At 49.1% G+C, this 22,336-nt stretch overlaps 1 protein-coding gene across 14 annotated transcripts in view; it reads left to right on the top strand.

Moving 5' to 3' along the window:
- LOC144738188 (uncharacterized) overlaps nucleotides 1-21,875 on the top strand; it is a 43,103-nt gene extending 21,228 nt beyond the window's left edge. For 5 of the 14 annotated variants that reach the window (XM_078621189.1, XM_078621193.1, XM_078621190.1 and 2 more), the window contains 2 exons: nucleotides 558-607; nucleotides 803-872. The gene's annotated coding sequence lies outside the window, so the exon portion shown is untranslated. Of the gene's footprint in view, nucleotides 1-557; nucleotides 608-802; nucleotides 2,644-2,765; nucleotides 8,209-18,952 lie in introns of those variants that run through there. The other 9 variants (XR_013589164.1, XM_078621195.1, XR_013589163.1 and 6 more) reach the window with 7 other exon arrangements.
- Nucleotides 21,876-22,336: the final 461 nt, after the last annotated feature.

Consider the following 22,336-nt stretch of genomic DNA (forward strand, 5'->3'; position numbering starts at 1 on the left):
TCTCCACAGAGGCCGATCTTGACACCGCTGGTACCAGTCATCGGCAAGTCCACTCAGCTCCACGTCCTCTTGTACCACATCACTCCATCTCTTCTCTTTAGCCCGTGCCGCGCCTGTTTAGCCTCCTCGATCCAGCCGAACAAAAGCTGTTTAGGCATGCGGTGGCTGGGCATGCGGGCTACGTGACCCAGCCAATGCAGCCTTTCCTGCTTGAGGAGCTCACCGATGGGACTTTGCCCACACACAAACACACACACTAATACACGCTCACTAATACATATGCACAAACACATTCACAACGCTCACTAATACACACACTAATACACACATACAGTGGCGTAACTACCATGGTTGCTACTGGTGCTGTGGATGTATGGCATGTGGTGGTTGCACGTGGTTGCCTGGTAGTTTAGGGTGGCCCAGTGGTGTCTAGTTACACCTCTGGTCACATCACGTGACCTCCCGGCGCTCAGGTACCGTGACATGTGCGGTGACGTGCAGGAGCATGGCTGCACGAAATAGAGAGTCTGAGAGCAGCTCTGTCCTATCCTGTCTAGGAGAAGACATCAGGAGACGGTGGATGAAGTACACATAAAGCATAGAAAAAGTAAGTGCTGCTGCATATAAAAAAAGTCATTAAAAATGTGCTGGGAGCCTTGGCAGTCCTGGGATGCATTGGCACGTCTGATGGTCAGATTGATAAGTCTGGGAATGTATTGGCAAGTCTGGGGGTGATGGTTACATTCCACGGCAGGTGGATCGGTACACATTGGATATACTGACCTATTCTGTCACTTTACAGAGGTATAGGGACCATAAACTACGATCAAACAGCCCCAAAATGTCCAAGAAAAGAAAAGTTGATGCAGAGGGAAGACAATTTAATGAGAGATGGGAAAGCAAATACATGTTTGTGCTTAATGAAGACAAGCCAGTATGTCTTATTTGCTACGAGGCAGTGGCAGTGATGAAGGAATATAATTTACGTCGGCACTTTGAGACCAAACACGGAGCCAAGTATGCTAACCTTAACCACCAAGAAAAGCAACAAAAAGTCCAAGAATTAAAAGGCAGCCTGCATTCTCAACAGAATATTTCTGCAAACATTACAGCAAAAAATGATGCAGCAGTGAAAGCCAGCTTTGTTGTGGCTGAAGAAATCGCCCGAGCTTCAAAGTGCTTTTCAGAAGGTGCATTTGTAAAGCAGTGTATGCTGAAGGTATGCGAACTGGTGTGCCCTGAGCAGAGACAGGCTTTTAACAATATCAGCTTGTCAAGAAACACTATCACAGACCGAGTCAGGGAACTAGCAGGTAATCTGACAACACAGCTGGCTGAAGAAGCCCGCAGTTATCTCGCGTTTTCATTAGCTGTTGACGAAAGCACTGACAATACTGATACAGCTCATCTATCCATTTTTGTAAGAGGCGTGAAGGCAGACTTGTCTATCAGTGAGGAGTTCTTGGATGTGGTCGCCATGCACGGGAAAACAACTGGGAGGGACATATTCAATGCAGTGGAGGAGTCTGTAAGTAAAATAAAATTACCCTGGGAAAAGTTGGTGGGGCTTACTACTGATGGCGCACCTGCAATGTGTGAAGAGAGAACTGGCTTGGTTGGACTGTTGAAAAATAAAATGCAAAAACCGCTAATAACTTACCATTGCATTATCCACCAAGAAGTTCTGTGTGGCAAGATTCTGGAACTGGATAACATAATGGCCACAGTCACAAAAGCTGTGAACTTCCTTCGTGCACGGGGCCTGAATTATCGTCAATTCCAACTATTTTTGAAGGAGGTGGGCACGGAACATACGGTCGTGCCATACCATACAGAAGTAAGGTGGCTGAGTAGGAGCACCATTCTCAAGCAATTTTTTGAGCTTTTGGAAGAAATTGCTCTTTTCACGCAAAGTAAAGGGAAGCCCTTGCCCGAACTTTCAGATCCAAACTGGCTGTGCGATTTTGCCATGTTGTGTGATATAACAGAGCATCTCGCCCAACTGAATCAGAGGCTGCAGGGCCGCCAACAAGTCATAACGGCCATGTACGACGCAATCACAGCTTTTCAGGAGAAACTGCGCTTATGGAAGTCCCAGCTTGAACAAGACAGTCTTGCCCACTTTCCTATCTGTCAGAGCATCTCAGCCTCATTCCCGGGTGCTTTTTCATGTGCTCGATTGGCTACCAAAGTGAATCGGCTGATTAATGAATTCGATCGGCGCTTCTCTGACTTTAAAGAACAGCATTTAACTTTTACCAACTTTGCCAATCCTTTCACTATTGATGCTGACAGTGCACCACATCACCTTCAGATGGAATTAATAGAGCTTCAGTGCAACAGTAGCCTGAGAGCAAAGTTCCAGGATACTTCAGTCGAGGACTTTTACCGTCTCATCCCCCCTGCTTTGATGCCACAGCTCCGACTTCAAGCTGCCCGTGTTCTGTCCATGTTTGGAAGCACCTACCTATGCGAACAGATGTTTTCAGTTATGAATCTGAACAAGACCAAGCACAGATCACGCATCACCGATGACAACCTCCACGCTGTTTTACGGATTGCTACTGCACAAGACCTAAAGCCAGACATCGACGGACTGACCTCAGGAAAACGGTGTCCGCTTTCCAAACAGAAAACAAATAAGTAAGTATTTTTTTTTTCAATATCACAAAATATATTTCAATCAAGAATATGTACAATGTGACAATGTTTGCATTCTAATGGTCACTCTTTCATTTAGTTTGTTTTGTGTTTGTTATATGCAGAAATTGATCAATGGATGAGGAAGGTGTTTGATATGGTGTCTCAAGGTGAGGTGGGATCTACCTGATCTGTACAGGGCCAGACAACATCACCTTATCAACTTTATATGCCACAGATTGCACATTAGATCAGAGCACAATTATTTGTTTTGCGACAGTTCTGCCTGTCTCAACTGGGACCAAAAAGTTTAGCAAAGTTAATGTAACAAACAGTGCTTGTTAATATTTGTCTGTTTAAAAGAAATAACTTTCTGTTACCAAAACTAATTTTTCAATCAATTGTACAATAGTTGTACACTTGAATAGTTTGCTGATCTTTAAAGGTGTATTTAAAAAAAATTGATACTACGACTGGATACTCCTGCTGTGATGGAGTGACTCATGCAGCCAGCTATGGCTGCAAAGTTTGGTCGTACATGTTATCTTTATCGTTTATTGTTAAATTTGAATCACAGTTCCTATGATCACTGTTACATTTCGATTTAAAGCTTTCGTGACTGCAGGGATTCATCTTCTTGGTTCTTTCGGTAAAGTCACGTAGAATGGAAATAATAAAATAATAAAAATAAAACATAAAATAATTCTCACGACGTTTCGGCCACAACGCAAGCAGCCGTCCTCAGGTGGAGAACACGTCTGTCGAGGAGACAGAGTCTGAATGACACGCCCCAGGCTTGGAGCGACTATTTAAGCTGGGATGGAGGGGCGAAGAGCGCCTTGACAAAATAATTTGCATATGGGAAATGCAGATATGCGATTAGTACTACTTGTGAAATGCGTAGGAGATTTGGCGAGGGGTTTAAAGTCATTATGCCCGTGCATTATGCAGGATTAGCAGCATCAAAGGAGGGAATAGGGGTAACATTAATAAAGGGAAGGAATGTTAATAGTATGTAGCTGCAGTAAATAAACCACCACGTAAACAACTAAAGTATAAACTACATAGTATCATCAGTATACTAAATATACTCTCCCATTGACATATTTCGTTGCTTCCTTTCACGCGACGGTCAATGGTATATTGTATAGCTGATTGTATAATAATAAATAGTATACAATTGTAATGTTTTATACAATGTAAAAAGTAATATATAGTATCGTAATTGTATAGTGAATATACAGCAGTGTGATATAGAGTAGGGTAGGTAGAATAATACATAGTGTAATATTACAATGTATAAGGTTTATAGCAATACAGTATATAATTTAATGTTGGGTTTGTCTATGGCAGTATATAGTACGGGGTTTCCCGTGTGATGTAAGAGAATAAAGTTTAGCTGGAAGCACATATTTTTTGCGACGTAGAATTGTAATGTATTACTTACTGTTAGTAGCTCAGCTTATTGGAGAGTATATTTAGTATACTGATGATACTATGTAGTTAATACTTTAGTTGTTTACGTGGTGGTTTATTTACTGCAGCTACATGCTATTAACATTCCTTCCCTTTATTAATGTTACCTCTATCCCCTCCCGTTGATGCTGCTAATCCTGCATAATGCACGGGCATAATGACTTTAAACCCCTCGCCAAATCTCCTACGCATTTCACAAGTAGTACTAATCTCATATCTGCATTTCCCATAAATATGCTAAATTTCTCTTGATATGCAAATTATTTTGTCAAAGTGCTCTTCGCCCCTCCATGTGTTCTCCACCTGAGGACGGCTGCTTGTGTTGTGGCCGAAACGTCGTGAGAATTATTTTATTACTAGCGGTTAGTACACGGCGTTGCCCGAGCGAAAAAGACAGACACATGTAGTTACACACGCAAATCCATTGATACACACACATAGAGTTACATGCACAAATGGACTCACATACAGACATAGACTGAACAACACCATTCGCCACTAAGTGGCGGTGACATCACAACAACGCTTCTGCCAGGCTATGTGCACCTTGAGGGCACGTGAAGTGTCGAACGACCGCTGGCAAGAGGTCACGGGGCAAACCCAGATGGCACAGGTCGACTGACTGAGACGACTGGCTGATGCACCACCTGTGGCCCCTACTGTGGCAACTTTCTGTGCTTTAGCCACCCGGCACTCTGCTCATTGTTGTGAGCGTCGCTCCTCCGCCCTTCAGGATGCTACTGGCCAGTAGCGTCCTTCAGCAGCCTCCTCCACAGAGGCCGATCTTGACACGGCTGGTACCAGTCATCCGCAAGTGGACTCAGCTCCAAGTCCTCCTGTAGCACATCACTCCATGTCTTCTCCAGCCCGTGCCGTGCCCGTTTAGCCCCCTCGATGCGGCGGAACAAAAGCTGTTTAGGCATGCGGTGGCTGGCCATGCGGGCTACATGACTCGGGCAACGCAGCCTTGCCTGCCGGAGGTCACCGATGGGACTTTGTCCACATCTTTCAAGGATTTGTGAGCTCCTCACACAATGCAGCCTGGTTAAACCCAGGATGGATTGTAGGCAGGCCAGCCTAAATGTTTCTAACCGGCGAAGATGTTCCATTAGGGGGGTCCAAGTTTCGCAAGCGTAGAGAAGGGAGGGAATGACCGTGGCCGATAAGACCTGAAGCTTAGTACGGAGTGATAGACGAGGTAGCTTCCACACAGCGTTACGCAGCCAATGAAAAGATACTGCAGCTCGACTGATTCGGAGTGAGACCTCTGCTGTTAAACCGGAGCCGGTCATTAGCACACTGCCCAGGGAAACTCTCTCCACAACCACGCCATCACCAATTTTGGGAGTTGTGGGGGTGGAGTGTTCGATGGTACAAAATAGCGAGGAAGGTGCTTAGCTTTGGTTGGGCTGATGGTAAGGCCCCACCTGTTGGTGGCAAGCTCCAGGTTCAGCAGCAGCACCTCGAACTCTTCCTCCGAGTAAGCAGCCATTAGCAGATCATCGGCATACATAACGTGGTTGAGCAATAGGGAGCCATCCCTTGGCCGCACCCGGGCATCGATCAGCCTCCCATTGTATCTGTAGCAGATGGGAATTCTTCCGGTACAGGCATTGAAGGCTCGAGGAACTACGTGGTCCAATGTGGGAGCCAGAGGACATCCCTGTTGCACCCCAAGGTGTAAAGGGAATGGCTCTGACTCACGGCCACGTAGTTAAGACGCGGGGCCGCTGACCATCATGAAGGTCCTTAAGGATGGTGATGAGTGGGTTCGGGACTCGGAAAGCACAAAGAGCAACCCAGAGGCCAGGCCTACTGATGGTATCATAGGCATTGACCAGGTCAATAAAGCACACGCATGGACTAAGATGCACACATGGACCTACAGACACGCAAAGAAATGGAGTTACACTGACTAACATGGAGCCATGCTCACACAGCGACTAACACACACACAGATGGACTGAGACACACACACATATGGACTGACACACACAAACACATCGACTTACAGACACACACACATATGGACTCACACAGACATGCACTTGAGATACGCACACATGGAGTTACACAAACATATCGACGTACACATACAGCGACACACATACATAGAGTGACACACACATTGCCGTACACACACATAGACATGTGGACTGGCACACAGACATCCACTTGAGATATACACACATTGAGTTGCACACGCATATATGGACGTACACACATACAGCGACTCACACACACACACCGACTCGCACACAGCAATACGTGGACTAAAACACACATTGACGTAAACACACATGTACTTACACACACACATATGGACTAAGACACACACACATGAACTTAGACATACATAGACTGACACACACATAGCCCTACACACACATACACATATGGACTGTGAAACACAGATATGTACTTTAGATACACAGACATGGATTAACACACATATGGACTCACACACAGACGCATTGACTTACACACACACACATCGAGTGACACACATGTATAGACTTACACACACATGTGGACTAACACACACACATATGGACTGACATACACATCGACGTACACGCACACAGATCGACTGACACACACACACATTGCCTAACACACACACATAAACACTTTGACGTTGTCCGTTCGAAAAAGACACCCACATGGAGTTAAAGACACGCATGGCTCTACACGCACACACACACATGGACTCACACACACACACATCGACGGGCACAGCAATCCCCGATGATGGCACAGCTATCAGTATCGCAGTACTACGTATGAGTAAATAGCGTGACGCGAGCAATGGAAACAATAGAAATGCATTGAAGAAATAAGCAGAAATCACAGACTGGCAGTAGACTGTGGCAGCGTTATAAAAGCGCAGCAAAAAAAGGGGAAATTGAGCAACCCAAAAATCCAAAAAGAGTTTTGTGTACACAAACATAATTATTGTAACATGTCAACTTGTTTCATAATGGTAAACAATGAACCTGAGTTGTTATCTGCACACAAACATTATTATTGTAATGTTTGTCAACTAATGTGTTTAACAATAGTAAACAATGGGCTTGAGTTGTTAGCGTAAGAAGCAAGGAAATTTTCTCTTAGCATAGGCGTGTTGAGGCCTTGTGCCATGCGTAGCCTCCCGTCCTGGCCTACATTGGCGAGGCGGCGGAGTTGGCACGTTGGCAGGCTAGGGGCTGGGCCGCTACCCCCCCCCCTCCCCAGCATTCCCTGCCCTTGCAAGAATAATGCTATGTAAGCAGTAAAATATTATTATCTACGGAGTCTGTAGTAGAAACTGGACGCATCTTGTTGGGGGGGGGGGCGAAGAGGACATGACACAGTGAAGAAATGTCCGCAGCGTTGTGTGTATGTGTTGGCTGTAAAACGCGTAAAATAAAATGTCCCCGTGAGCTCGAGTGAACGCGCAGCACTTGGTAGGGTCCGTCCCCCCCACGCAATTGGCGACACTTGGTACGGTCGACATCACGCAATAAGTAAATAATGAATAATAGAAACGGCACAAATGTGTTAATTAAACTACTTTAAAGTTTACGGATGGGAAAACGGAATAGCCTATTCCCACCACGGGGCTTAGGGCATGCCGCCTGGCAAATTATTTCGGTCTTAAACCCCACCGTCCGAGAGCCAAATCCCCCGCAAGCGCGAGCGCATGGAGACTTTTATATATAAGATGTTATTTTTATTATTTTATTATTTCCATTCTACGTGACTTTACACTGTTACATTGTTTTTATAGCTTTAGGTCATTTTGAAAACGTTTTGATTTAGCCATGTTTGTTTGTTGGAGTACAGAGTTAGCCTGATAACTTTAATCTAAATTGTATTATGGTTATTGTTTGACTTGCATCCCACTGGGATTTTTGCACACAGTGTTGATATACGGTGTTTTTTCTGGAAGACTTTGCTGTTTTATCCTGGATTTTTGTGTTGCGTGAAGTCACATTAAGATATTCCTTGTTCATGTTTTTGTTTGTTGCGGTTGCACCCGCGTCAAGAGCCGCATAGCTCACAGGGTTATACCTAATAAATGAAACTGAAAACTGAAATGAAAAAAAAGAATATCTGCTTGCCATTATTTTTCCTAGACTTCTACTTTCAGAGTTAGTTATTACTTAAGTTATTACTAAAACCAGAAATTATCGAATGCAGAGGCAATTATTTAATATGATAAAGAGTAGATACATTTAAATAGTCTTACAGATACAACCGGCCCTTTGAGGGCACCCATAATGACGATGCGGCCCAAGATGAATTTGAGTTAGACACCCCTGGCGTAAATATACAAAGGTTTCGTTAAACCTGCCACCACCGACACAGCAAATTATGTTTGTTATGTAAAAAGAACGTGGCCAATTCATCACAAGTACAGCACATCGGTTGTGTGTTGGAGAGCCAAGCCATAACATTTACAATCTTGAGTACGACGTTTCGCCAGTAATTACAACCAGCTTCATCAGGTGACAACCAAATTTTGTGGCTTGGCTCTGTGGGAATATGAATCGGGTCGCTGGGTTTATAGCGTAGCACGCTAACCATTGCACTACACTACCGTTCCCCACTCATGCACAAACATTATCATCGGAACTATAGTATTTATTTATTACTAGCTAAGTTACCTGGCTTCGCACGGGTCTCAGTAATCAAACACTAAGAGTAATGTCCTGCCATGCTGGTTTTATTAGAATAATTGAATTCTGCCAAAGAAGTCTGAATGTGTGTGTTTTGTCACGGTTTTTTGGTTGTGTTATACAATCACGGCTCGTTTGTTTTATGACAGCTTTTATATTCATTACCCTTGGAGAGCTTCAGGATAGACAATGTTGGATGTGTTTCCATCAGGTGGGTTTCATCGAATGATGCTTCAATTTTGGCATACATGTCGACAGCAAATTGGTGGAAAAGCTCTTTGCATCTCAAGAAGAAATTGAAGCTGCTGTTTCGCACCATGATCCTGAAGGCAAATAAGTCCATGGCGGAAATCTTCGTTTGTGTTGGCAAGCCTGTTGCTGGGTCAGTTTGGCGAAGTAGGAAATGGTAGCCATCATCACCTTGCAGGATTTGCACCTTGGTGTTGGTGACATTGTTGCAGTGCTGTTGAGCCTGTCACTTATTGTCAGACTTGAATGCAGATCTGTGGTAATGTAGGTAGGTCATTAGGTAGTGGCAGCAGACTGCCAATGCGAGTATGTACCTGGCCCTGCACTTTAAATGTGGGCATGTAGCCAGATGTCGGGATGAGTTGCTTGGTGTCAAAACATGTGCTTTGGAAGCACGAGTTCTATCTTCCATTGTTGTTTCAGAATTGGCTTGCATAGGCAGTTTTGGCAGGTATCAATACATGAATAGGCTCGGGATGGTCATTCATTGTGGGGAGCTGAACCATGGTACTGTTGCAGCATAGCCCTCGAGGGTCTCCTTTCAATGTCATTGTATGGCAGCAGCGGCAAGAAATAGACATGGAACCAATGGATCAGAAGTGCAAATGAAGTGAGGGATGTATGGAAAAGAAGACTTTTCCTTTTGGGGCCATCCATAAATGATAACACGCACCTGGGGGGGGGGGAGGGTTAGACATTTGTGACGATGTGTGATGAGGGGGGGGGGTGAGAAATGTGACATCACATCAAAATGCGCAACTTTAAATAAATATAGACAACACATTATACTTAATTAAATATACTTTTTAATAAATGTTTTATCGTACAACATCAGAGTGCAGTGCCACATTAAATACGCACTATAATGACAATAGTTTAAAGCGATTTGAAGCATGGTTTTTTTTGGGGGGGTAGAGCTTTGTGACGTCATATTTGAGGGGGGAGTCTGCCTTTTTGTGCCGAATGGGGGGGGGTCAAAAATCGTCCAAAATCGCGTGACGTCATTTATGGACGGCCCCTTTGGCTGCAGAGTAGGCACCTGTTTGCAACCATTGTGCTGTTTTCAAGCTGCCTAGCTTGTTGGTGGACTGGAGTTTGATTAGTTGTGGCGGCAGCCATTTGTTCTGTGTTAGTATTCTGTGTATCTCATTGCTGTTGACTTGCATTCGATGTAGGTGCAGGCAAAGCAGCACTGGTCACAACATGTATTGCTTCCTGCTGTACTGGAGTTTTATAAGCTGTAGGTGCAGCCATCGCAGAACTTGTACGAATGGCATAAATTATTATCGCGTTTGGTGAAGAGAAATGCACGTTTTCCGCAAGGCACATTTTCGGTGGAGGTAAAAGTTAGTAAGCAGAAAAAATGAGTAAATAGTGTGTGAGTGAATGATGTGTTGAGATTGTGTGTAATCATTGTATGAATGTGAATACATAGCCACAAAGGAGCAAAGTATAAAGGATGTAAGTTGTTGGTGGGAGTAATTTTTTGTATTGTTTCAAGTGGGTATGAATAGTATTTCTGTGGTGGTGTGTGTACATGTATAATTATGTAAACGCGAGTGTGTATGTTCATGCTTTGTATTACTTACCAGGCGATGTAGACTTGATGTATTTAGTTGTAGCTGTTTATAGCGTCTGTTGTGTAGAAGGAGGTTGGTAGTGCTGGTACTTAGATGTAGACATTTCCGAATAGTACATGTTTTTTTAAATATACACATTGCAGTATATTAGAGGTGTGCAGAGAGGACAGTAAGGAGTCAGAAGTGGATGAATTTTGTGGCATGAGAAAAAAATATGGCAGTGCAGGGCAGACACTTATATTATGGTGAGTGCGTGGAATTGTAGTATATAAAATGTCACAATGTGTTTGCGTGTGTGGGAAACCGGAAGTAGTCAGAATGCCTTGTTGCTTTAACACATTATGAGAGAAAGAGAGGGGGGGGGGTGTGTGCAGGTGTTACAGGTGTTGAAGGTGAGCAGGTGTAATAAAGGACTTCGCCAACACACTGCTTGGTCTTCGTCACTCTTTATTCCCGTTGACGCTCGCACTCCGCTGGTCCCGACAGCGGACCAGCTGCTCCTCGCGCGCGCCCCGCATGCGCTCTCCCGTCAGTCACTCCGCTCCCCCGCTCCCGCACACCGCTGACCGACGGTGTGCTCGAAGCTCCTCCAGCCACGTGGCTGATGGTGTGGATCCCCTCCGGCCACCCAACGTGGTCCAGCTTCGTGACTCTACCAACTGACCCGGAGCCCTTCCGGGATCCCACCTATATTCCCTTCACCACGTGATCCTGTCTCCTCCCTCTCACCATGCCCTTCACCGAACCTTCCAGATCCGGCCTCCGCATAGCGTCTTGCTGGCTCCGCCTTTAGGTTCCGCCCCTTCTCACCTCGCATCCGATTGGACCCGAGGTGAGTGGCGGACCTTCACATACACCCCCATACTGGGCCCCGCCCCCCAATACCCTGGGCCGTATGATTGGCCCAGAACCGAGCAGTGAACCCCGCTTACGCTCGCATTACATGACCTGATGTAAAGGACCAGCCGTCCCGGCTGAATCAGGATGAACATAATGCGAGCGACGGCAACACCCCCATGAACCACAACAGACACAACGGAGAAGACAACAACGACAAATACAATCAACGAAAGAGAAGGGATCTGGAACGAGTGCGGGCCGCCGGCCCGTCCTTCACGAGAACCGGCGCCCTCGGAGACCGCAGTCCGGGCGGGGTTGAAGGAGCGACGGAACCGGAATCATCCGCCGCTGGTGGAGGCCCATCCGTTGCAGAAACCCGCGCATCAGAGAGGCCCGAAATCGGAGCTCCTTCCAGCCACAACCTCGGCGGGGTTTGAGGGGCAGCGGAAGCAGGTACTCCCATCGCCGTAGTAGGCCCACCCGGTGCAGAAATCCCTGTGTCCGGTAGGATCACCGTCGGCCCGTCTACAAGAGGCACGACAGGCGCGCTTGCAGGTTGAACAGGCAAGGGCAGTGGCACGTCGGACGCGACAGACACTAACAAGGCAACGTTAGAAGATGACGCATCGACACGAGGGGCAACGTAGGGCTTCAATCGGGACGTGTGGACATACCAACGGCGCGACCCGACACGAATGCGTGCGGACTGGGGACTAGGAACTTCAGTCAGCACCACTGGGCCTTGCCAGGGTTTGTGCAATTTAGAGGAGGTCCCCACCGGCACCTGTGGGCAGTGGAGCCAGGCCATGTCCCCCACACGCCAAGGGGATGCACGATGAGAGCGCCGGGTGCACCGTTCGTTCTGGGCCTGGGTCTTGGCCGTAGCCAATCGGGCCGCATCCCGCGCTTCCGCTACGCGCTGAACGGACTCGCGAATATAATTGGGTAGGGTTTAATAGGACCCTTCGCACGCGTGTTAAGCTGCACCTCCACAGGCTGCACATTCTCGACCCCGACCAACAAAAATTTGTTCCCCCGAGCGGACGGGGGAAAGGACCCCAGAATGTCCAATGCCACCAATTCGTTAACCCGCGTCACTTTAATCGATTGCACTGGGGGAACATACGGCTGTTTGGGGGGCTTCCGCCGGGCACAGTCGGAGCACGCACGAATGTGCCCGACAACGTCAGTCATCATGCCGTGCCAAAAATAATCACGTAACGTCAACAAGGTTTTCTGCACCCCGAGATGTAACAACTTCTCAGCGTGTAGAATCCGAATCAACTCATATCGCAATGACAACGGAATGACAAGGCGCCAGCGACCCCACAAGTCCTCTCTCCACATCAACAATCCGTCCCGGAGAGCTGCTCCCGGCATCCCATCAGATGACGGATACCCCTTTGACTGTGCAGCCTGACTCCGCAAGGCCGCAAGCGAGTCATCGAGCAATTGTTCACGAACCCACACGGAACACGGCAAATTCAAAACCCCATCAGCCGGCTCCGGACAGGTGGAGTCCGCGGGATTATCCACAGCGGACATGACAGGCCGAGGGGGCTGTGGAACCCGCGTGCCCCTAAGCTTGCCCGAGGCACACGCGCGGGCGGACTCATGTGGCAGTCGGGAGAGCGCGTCCGCATTAGCGTGACGAGAACCCTTACGGTATTGAATGTCAAACGAGAACTTCTGTAAAGTTTCCAGCCATCGTGCCAAATATTCCGGGGATGCTAGTCCCATACATATGAATCCGCATCGGTTGAGCCCTTTGGAGAGAGATCACGTTCGCGGTGCGGTGGATGATATGCTGGCCGCTGACATTATCTCTCCGTCTAACAGCCCATGGGGTGCTCCGGTTGTTCTGGTAAAGAAGAAGGATGGTAGCCTGCGTTTTTGTGTTGATTTTCGGAGGCTAAATAAAGTGTCGGTTGCAGACGCGTACCCCCTGCCGCGTATGGATGATTCCCTCGATGCCTTGTCTGGGGCGAATTTATTTTTCGACCCTCGAACTCTCCTCGGGGTTCTGGCAGCTCCCCCTTGACGAGTCGTTGAGGGAAAAAATGGCTTTCCGTACGCCGCAGGGGCTTTTTCAGTTTAATTGTCTCCCCATGGGATTGAACGTCGCCCTTGCTACGTTCCAAAGGTTAATGGAACTCGTGTTGACCGGCCTGCAGTGGGACACATACCTGATATATTTGGACGACGTCATTGTTTTCAGCCGCACGTTCGAGGAGCATCTTCAGAGATTGGATGCTGTTTTTGCTAGGGTGCATTCCGCTAATTTGAAATTTAAGCCCAAGAAGTGTCACCTTTTACAACACTCCGTGCGCTATTTGGGTCACATTAACAGCCCTAATGGGGTGGCCACAGACCCGGACAAAACGGCGTGCGTTCGGGACTGGCCAACTCTGGCCACGGTGGGGGACGTACGTCGATTTGTCGGGTTCGCTTTCTATTACCGCAGATTTGTACCAAATTTTGCTTCGATCGCTAGGCCGCTGCATCTCCTTACGGCGAAGAATCAGAGGTTCAAATGGGGGCCGGAGGAGGAGATGGCATTTCGCGGCCTACGTGATCGATTGGCGTCAGCACCGACGCTGAATTACCCTGATTTCGCTTTGCCTTTCATTTTGGATACCGACGCTAGTGACACGGGTATTGGCGCCGTCCTATCGCAGTGTAAGGGTGGCATCGAACACATTGTGGCTTACGGGAGTCGCGTTCTCTCTCCGACTAAGACACGCTATTGCGTCACCCGGCGGGAATTGTTGGCTATCGTGCATTTTGTCCGCCAATACTGCCCGTATCTGTATGCAGAAAATTCATTGTGCGCCCAACGGCGCAAGTTAAACTGAAGCGCGGACCGCTGGTACTCAGTCAGGGACGTGTTTTCCTGACACAACCCGGCGATCCATCGATCGTCCGGCGACTTAGAAGCCGAAACCCCCGCCACGAGACCCTGCCGATCCGCTTCAGCATGGGCTGTGAAAGCGGTAGTGGCATGGGCCAAGACCGTACCGGCCGGCACCACAACATTGTCCGCGCCTCCCTTCAAAACTTGCAAAAACGGAGGCTGACCAGCGCCTGGACGCCGGTAACAGCGTTGGACGGCGACAGCAACCCACCCGCCGCCCCCTCAACCCCAAACACGGGTTTACGATAGCGCAGCGGAATGAGCATCTGCGAGCCCGGAGGAATGTCGACCGAGACGTCGGCCAGCACCTGCACCGGGAGGTCCGGGGTGGAACGGCCCAATGGCGATGGCAGAAAAAAAATCTTACGGCCCGCCGGCAACTCAATGCAACCCTGATCCACCCTTATTTTAATTGGCATCTTTGCCAGGAAATCGGTCCCCAATAAGCAAGGCACAGCGAGGGACCCTGAGATCAACACCGGCCCCGAAGCCAACACGTCCCCAACGGAAATGTGTGCTTCCACCTGGCCTACGATGCTCATACTCCCCCCGTTAGCAGCAACACACGCATCGAAAACCGGACGTACCCGCGACGCCGGAATGGATAGAAGATGGAAAATGACATCCGAGACGATAGTGGTGGACACGCCCGAATCAACTAAAATCTGCACATCAACCCCTTGTATAGAGCCCGGCACGGTTGAAGACCCTGTGGCGGCCGCAACGACTCTGCGAGCCAGTTTCAGCCACTGCGTCACCATCCGATGCGGATCAGCTAGAGTCCCCCCGTTAGAACAGGCACCCAGAACGCACTCCGATAACGATGAATGAGGTGACAGGCCTTGCCGGGTGTCTGATGCGTACCGAGTTGCCTGACACGGGTCACCGTCCGACGTCGATGGCGCGTCCTTAGGCGGGGACTCCGGGAGAAGAGGTGGACGAGGTCGACCCCGACAGTCACGCGTGAAGTGTCCGAGACGGCCGCAGCGATAACACGCCATGTCGGCCCGCCGCCCGGCCCCCACAGCGTCCCAGCGATCCGCCGACGAGGGCACTGAGCGTGGCACCATTCCCCTTCGTGGGACCCACTGGCCTGCCGCCGCAGTGAGATCGCCAGGCCCCGCATCGTCCAGGACGAAGACGACCTTCGATGGCGTCCAACCAATGGGTTTCCCATCAATGGCCAGATCGCCCGTCCTGGTGGCCATCTGCGCCCAACGGCGCAAGTTAAACTGCACGTCGAGGCACTTGGCAGCCAACCGGGAGGTTAGCTGCTTGTGGCCGCACACGGGCAGTGGGATGCCTAGGTCCTTGGACAACTCCAACATCTTCCCCAGTATCAAGGGTTCCAACAAGTCGAGCTCGGTCTCGGGGTACGCGGCCATGGCCAGCGCAATCAAAGCGCCACGGAAGGCCACGGGTGATTCCTCCGGCGCCCGTTGTCTTTGGACAAATCAACGGTGAGCGTCGTCCGGTGGCTCGTATGCTTCCGCCATCTCGTCGAAAGCTCCCTTTAGCGTTGCCTTCTTTGCAGCTGGGATGGAGTGGAAAAACTTTAAAGATGCGTCATCGAGGAGCGTTGGCAGGACCTCCAAGGCCTCTCCACTTGGCGGAGCGGACAGCCGATTCAAAACGCCAAGCGAATGCGCTCCAATTCCTGCCATCGGCAAATTCCTTTATAGATGTCAGACGGTGGCTGCGAGCCCCCCCGCTGCTCCCACCCGAAGCGGCCGCCCCACGCGGCGGTGACAAAATGGCGGCTTTCCGCCAGTCAGTAATGACCGCGCCCAAGATGGCGGCGTCCTGCCGCGTGTCGGGGAAGGCGGGAAGCCTCGCAGAGGACGCAATGAAGGACGGCTCGGGCCCACCCGAAGTCTCCCCCCGCAGAGGTCCGACACGTAGTTGTCCCGGCGCCGGCGCGACCAGAGTGACCAAGTCCAGCATAACGGCCCGCAGCATGTCAATTTGCTCCGCTACGTGCCGCCAGCCGTCCTCGGCGACCGAAAACGTAGACGGCCCGGCTCCCGCGACGATATCTTGCACTCCCGCAGTGTCGCTTGCCGCCGTCCCGAATATTGGAAGAGGTCACCCCCTGTGAGTGGCTGGCTGAGGTGCCATCTGCTGATGAAGTACTGAAGGCGATCCAGAGTCTGAGACCAGGAAAGGCACCGGGCAGAGATGATCTCCCAAGCGAAATGCTCAGGGAGGGTGGCGTTTGTGCACAGACTGCCCTATATGACATCATAACAACAGTCTGGACCACTGGACGGGTTCCGCAGGATTGGAAGGATGCCCTGGTGATCCGCCTCTTTTAGAAGGGGGACCGCACAGACTGTAACAACTACAGGGGCATATCACTCCTCAGTGTGCCGGGAAAGGTCCCGGCAATGATTATTCAACATCGCCTTGCTAGGCACGCTGAGGAGAGGCTTGCGGAGCCCCAATGCGGTTTCAGGAAAGGGCGGTCCTGCACAGATGCCATATTTTCTGTCCGTCTGCTACAGCAGAGGTGTAGGGAATTCCAACAAGACCTACATCTCTGCTTTATTGACCTGGTCAAGGCCTATGATACCATCAGTAGCAGAGGGTCAGGGACTGATGATCATTAAGGACCTTCATGATGGTGAGCGGGCCCGGGTAAAACTACGTGGCCGGGAGTCAGAGCCTTTCCTTGTGTAATGCGAGCGTAAGCGAGGTTTGGGGGCGTGGCCCAGTAAGGTGGGCGTATGGAGAGGTCCGCCGCCTACCTACGGTCGAATCGGATGATCAAGGGCGGAGCCTAGGGGCGGAGCCGGGGGGGGGGCTAAGTGAAGGGCGTGATCTGGAAGGTTCGGAAAGGGCGTGGTGGAAGGTGGAGATGGGATAACGAGAGACGGGAATATAAGGGGGATCCGGAAGAGACTCGGGGCAGTTGACATAGACTCGAAGTGGGACCACGTCGAGCCGTGGAAGGACTCCAGCGCCATCGGCCACGTGGCTGGAGACGGCTCCAAGCACACCGTCAGCCAACGGTGTGCGGGAGTGCAACTGACGGAAAGAGCGCACGGGGCGCGCTAGTGGAACAGCCGGTCCACGGTCGGGACCAGCGGAGTGTGAGCGGTATAACAAGAATAAAGACAGAGACCAAGCTGTGTGTCGTTAGAGTCATTTATTACACCTGTACACCTTGGGGTGCGACAGGGATGTCCTCTGGCTCCCACATTATTTAACATCTATTTTGACCACGTAGTTCGTGAAGCCTTCAATAGCTGTACCGGGGGAATTTCCATTTTGTACAAATGGGAGGCTGATCGATGCCTGGGTGTGATCAAGGGATGGCTCCCTATTGGTCAACCACGTTATGTATGCCGATGATTTGGTAATAGCTGCTCATTCAAAGGAGGAGTTGGAGACGCTGCTGCTGAGACTGGAGCATGTCACTAAGAGGTGGGACCTTACCATAAGCCCCACCAAAACTAAGCACCTGCCTGGGTATTTTGTACCATCGGACACTCCGCACCCACAACTCCCAATCGGTGATGGGGCAGTAGTGGAGAGAGTGGAGAGTTTCCCATACCTGGGCAGTGTGCTTATGACCGGCTCCAGTTTAACAGCAGAGGTCTCACTCCGAATCAGTCAAGCGGAAATATCTTTTCATCGGTTGCGTAACGCTGTGTGGAAGCTACCTGGTGTGTCGCTCCGCACGAAGCTTCAGGTCTTCTCGGCCACAGTCATTAGTCATTCCCTCCCTTCTCTAGTCTTGCGAAAAGTTACGATCCATCCTGGGTTTAACCAGGCTGGATTGTGTGAGGAGCTCACAAATCCTTGAAAGATCTGGGCAAAGTCCCATCGGTGAGCTCTTCCGGTAGGCAAGGCTACGTTGGCTGGGTCATGTAGCCCGCATGCCCAGCCACCGCATGCCTAAACAGCTTTTGTTCGGCCGGATCGAGGGGGCAAAACAGGCGCGGCACGGGCTAGAGAAGAGATGGAGTGATGTGGTACAGGAGGACGTGGAGCTGAGTGGACTTGCCGATGACTGGTACCAGCGGTGTCAAGATCGGCCTCAGTGGAGGAGGCTCGTGAAGGACACTACTGGGCAGTTGGAGGCAGTCGCCCTCCAACAACAACAGAGGGCGGAGGAGCGACGCTCACAACAACGAGTGGAGCGCCGGGTGGCGAAAGCACAGCAAGTTGGTACCGTAGGGGGCACAGGTGGTGCATCAGCCAGTCATCTCGATCATCTCAGTCGACCCGTGGCACCTGGGTCTGCCCCGTGACCTCCTGCCAGCGGGCGTTCGACACTTCACGTGGCCTCAAGGTGCACATGGCCTGGCACAAGTGTCGTGGTGACGTCACCGCCACTTCGTGGCGAATGGCGGTTGTTGTTGTTGTTGTGTGTGGCTCGATGTGTTTGTGTGTGTGTGGGTCAATGTGAGTGTCTTTTTTGCTTGGGCAACGCCGGGTACTTCCCGTTAGTATATGAATAAGTATAGATGTGTAAGTCACGTGTGACTGTGTATATATTCATTCCTCGTTGCCTCGATACTGACGTAGATGGTGTGAATATGTTTTTCTGTCTGCAGCTGACGCTTCCTCTGACGCTTCTTTTGCAGAATTGGTCTGATGGAGCAAAGGCACTCAGCGCAGCTCGGTACAAAAAGGAATGCGACCAGTATGCAAACAGCACAGATTGTCCTGAAAATTTGACACAGCACCAGAAAACTCACGCGGTGGAGATACCCTTCAAGTGCAGTGTGTGCGATAAAGCGTTTCCAAAGTCCTCGCAACTTAAAGGACACCAGAGAACACACACGGGAGAGAAACCTTTCAAGTGCACGCTGTCTGAGAAGGCATTTGTAGAGTCATCAGGTCTTCAAACCTACCAGAGAACACACAGGAGAGAAACCCTTCAAGTGCAGTGGCTGTGAGAAGTCATTTTCAAAGGCATTTACTCTTAAAAGACACCAGAGAACACACACAAGAGAGAAACCTTTCAGGTGCACTCTCTGCGGGAAGCCGTTTACAGTGTCATCATCTCTTTAAAAACACCAGAGAACACACACGGGAGTGAAACCTTTCAAGTGCAGTGTGTGTGGGAATACATTTTCAGATTCATCAAATCTTCAAAGGCACCAGAGAACACACAGTCATCAGAAGATCCCCAATGAGCAGAGTCTGAAACCGGCTTGTGAAAGTCAAACTGCTGCATTGTGTCTATCCTTAATGATTAAAGAGCCACGAGAGAATCTCAGTTTGGACACTTTAAAAGGCATCAAGGCGAAATATGAAGAGGTGAAATGTGAAGAAGTAACAGTGAAGAGCGAAGAAGTGAAGGTAAAATGTGAAGATGAAAATTATACTCCAAAATCAGACCTTCACATCGATGGAGACAACGTGAAGCAGGAGGAGAATTGTGACTGAGGAAGAGCGAGGCAACTTCCAGCAGTTTGTGGAAGTGGAGGTGTGAGTGGACTTCTTAGATAGAGACCTGGTAGATGTATAAGCTTGAGACACTGAAGGTCCAATAGATTCACCTGTGTCACAGGCTTTTAACGAAAATAATATTGAAGTTGAACACTCAATTCCTCAGTTCAACCTGGAGAGTAAGAGCGGCCAGTATTTGTGAACCTGTGGGTTGGGTAGATGTCTAACCAGGAGTGAGAGCCAATAAGCTCCCAAGCATTCACTATATTATGATAATAATGTTTGCATTTATATTTTGCTTCATTTCCCATAATGGGGTTTTTTTTTGGGTTCGATCGCGTAAATATCAATGTTTCGTGAAACCCGCCACTAGGCCTCGGCAAGGTAGGGTAAAAGTTAAAAGGTAAAAACAACGAGCCTACCTTGACCCTACCTTTTACCTTACCACAATACAATCACTCTACCCTTACCTTTTACCCTTTAGCAGGTAAGGTATGTTGTATTTATCCCCCTTTTTCCAAAAAATTATATTAAGAATAATTAGGCCAATTTTGTTTTTTAATTAAATAATGAAAACAACCCGCTACTCATAGCACCAAGCATCTGGAAAACGTGGAATGCCATTAAACAGCAAACCTCAGGACCTCCCCGGCCACCTTTGTCTTCCAATGGTTCGGCACAAACACATGCCAGCCATAAATACGTATGGCGGGGTCTGGCCTCGAGATGACCCACTCAGAGGGAGTGGGGGGGTCAGGGCGGTTGCGAGGAGAGTTCGGGAGGGTGTCTGTTTTTTTTTTCTCTCGCAAGAGATGCGCAAGGAGGGTGTGAGGGGGTTTCACGTTTTTGGGTTTAAGCACAAACACACATCACGCAGTTCTGTCTGGGTCGAGGCTGGGTTTCAGCCGGTGTCCGGCTGGCGGTGCCGTTGCGAGGGAGCAAACACCGATACCGATGGCCGGTGTCGCTTCTCGCAGAACGAAGTGAACCTGAACCAGCGCAGCCCTGAAGTGAGGGCTGGAGGGGCATCAGCAGGTGCCCGTGTGAAGCTGTCAGCTGCACGCCAAAGGCAAAAGCAAGGAGAGAGAACGGAGCAGTAGAAAGAGCCTGACCGGCCACCCGTGAGGAAGAGGAGAGCGCCTTCGAATGCGCCGTGTGTTTAATACACACACATCGACCAGCACCCGCTGAGAACAGACAAGACATCCAGCAGCGGAGGAGCTGCACGCTATTCGACGATGGAATCATCGCGCACCACGACGGCGAGCATCGTGCCGACTCGTCATCCGGCTGTGGTCAAACAGCTGCAACGGCCATAGAGCACAAAGGTGCCAGCCACCAGCGCACAAGTGCACGAGTGCAGCCAGCCGCCAGCGGACGAGTGCACGAGCAGCACCACCCGGGCGCCACCGAGCGTCAAGCGACCCAACCTCTTCAAGGACAACATCGGGCCAACGCCGCTCAATCTAGCTGCGGAGAGAGAAAGCCGGCGACGGGCTCGCTACTGCCACGCCCGAGAGAGGGAGCAGGGTGTGAAGCCTCTGGTTGTATACCCCTCCCCACCCCGCAAGCTCACGACACAACTCCCGGCTCCAAAAAAAAAATTTTTAACAAGGGGATAACACACACACACAACACGCACATCGGGACGAATAAGATTAGAACAATAGTTATCTTTGTGTTTCGAAAAGGGTTGCCATTTCAAGGTGGTGCGTTCAATATCAACTGATCGTGAAAAGCAGTTGCTCCCTGTCGAGTTACATGAATACGGTTGTTAGAAGTGTTTCAGTCATTCATTTTCGTTAATTGCATAATCTTGCCGATGAATCTATTGACGTATACTTTTGCCTTCGGGATATAATAATTTGCTTATCGCCTTTCATATGAAATCATTGCATGCATGCTTAAGGACTTTTTCCTATCACCGTATATGGTCGCGTTACTCTGGAATTAACTGATTGCCATGATTACCCAGTTTGACAACATGGTCACTGAGGGTAAATGTGCAGATCAAGAAGAAATCTTCAGGAGTACTGTGTTAACAATTCCCAGCATGAGAGTTCGCATATTAGAGTGTCATATTTTTGTTTAGAATTAAAATTGCATAACAAAGAAGTGTTGAGTGTTTCTTTCCAAGTCCATGCATAACCATCTTAATTATAAGAACTGTATCCTGCGTTGAGATATGAATTTGGAGACCTAACATAACAAACACACTAAGATAATCAATAAATGTTTAATCAAAGATAATTGTTTTATCCCGATTGATACAATTATCTTTGATTTAAAGCCTAATTATCATAACTGCCCACATTAACATAAGCGCAAGCATTTGCATAAATTAATACGATGATTATCATAATTTATGCATATAATTATATAGTATAATTTCCACGATTTACACATTTTTATTAATTTTTATTATTTTCATCAAAATTTCATAACCCGACATATACAACAGGTAAAAGGTTAAAGGTAAAAAGCAACTAGCCTACCTTTTACCCTACCTTTTACCCTTACCCCATGCAAATTACCTGATTACAGGGTCATTACTGGGGTACTACTACACATGA

Source organism: Lampetra planeri, chromosome 78 (genome assembly GCF_965212315.1).
Source record: "Lampetra planeri chromosome 78, kcLamPlan1.2.h2, whole genome shotgun sequence".
NCBI classification, from domain to species: Eukaryota; Metazoa; Chordata; class Hyperoartia; order Petromyzontiformes; family Petromyzontidae; genus Lampetra; species Lampetra planeri.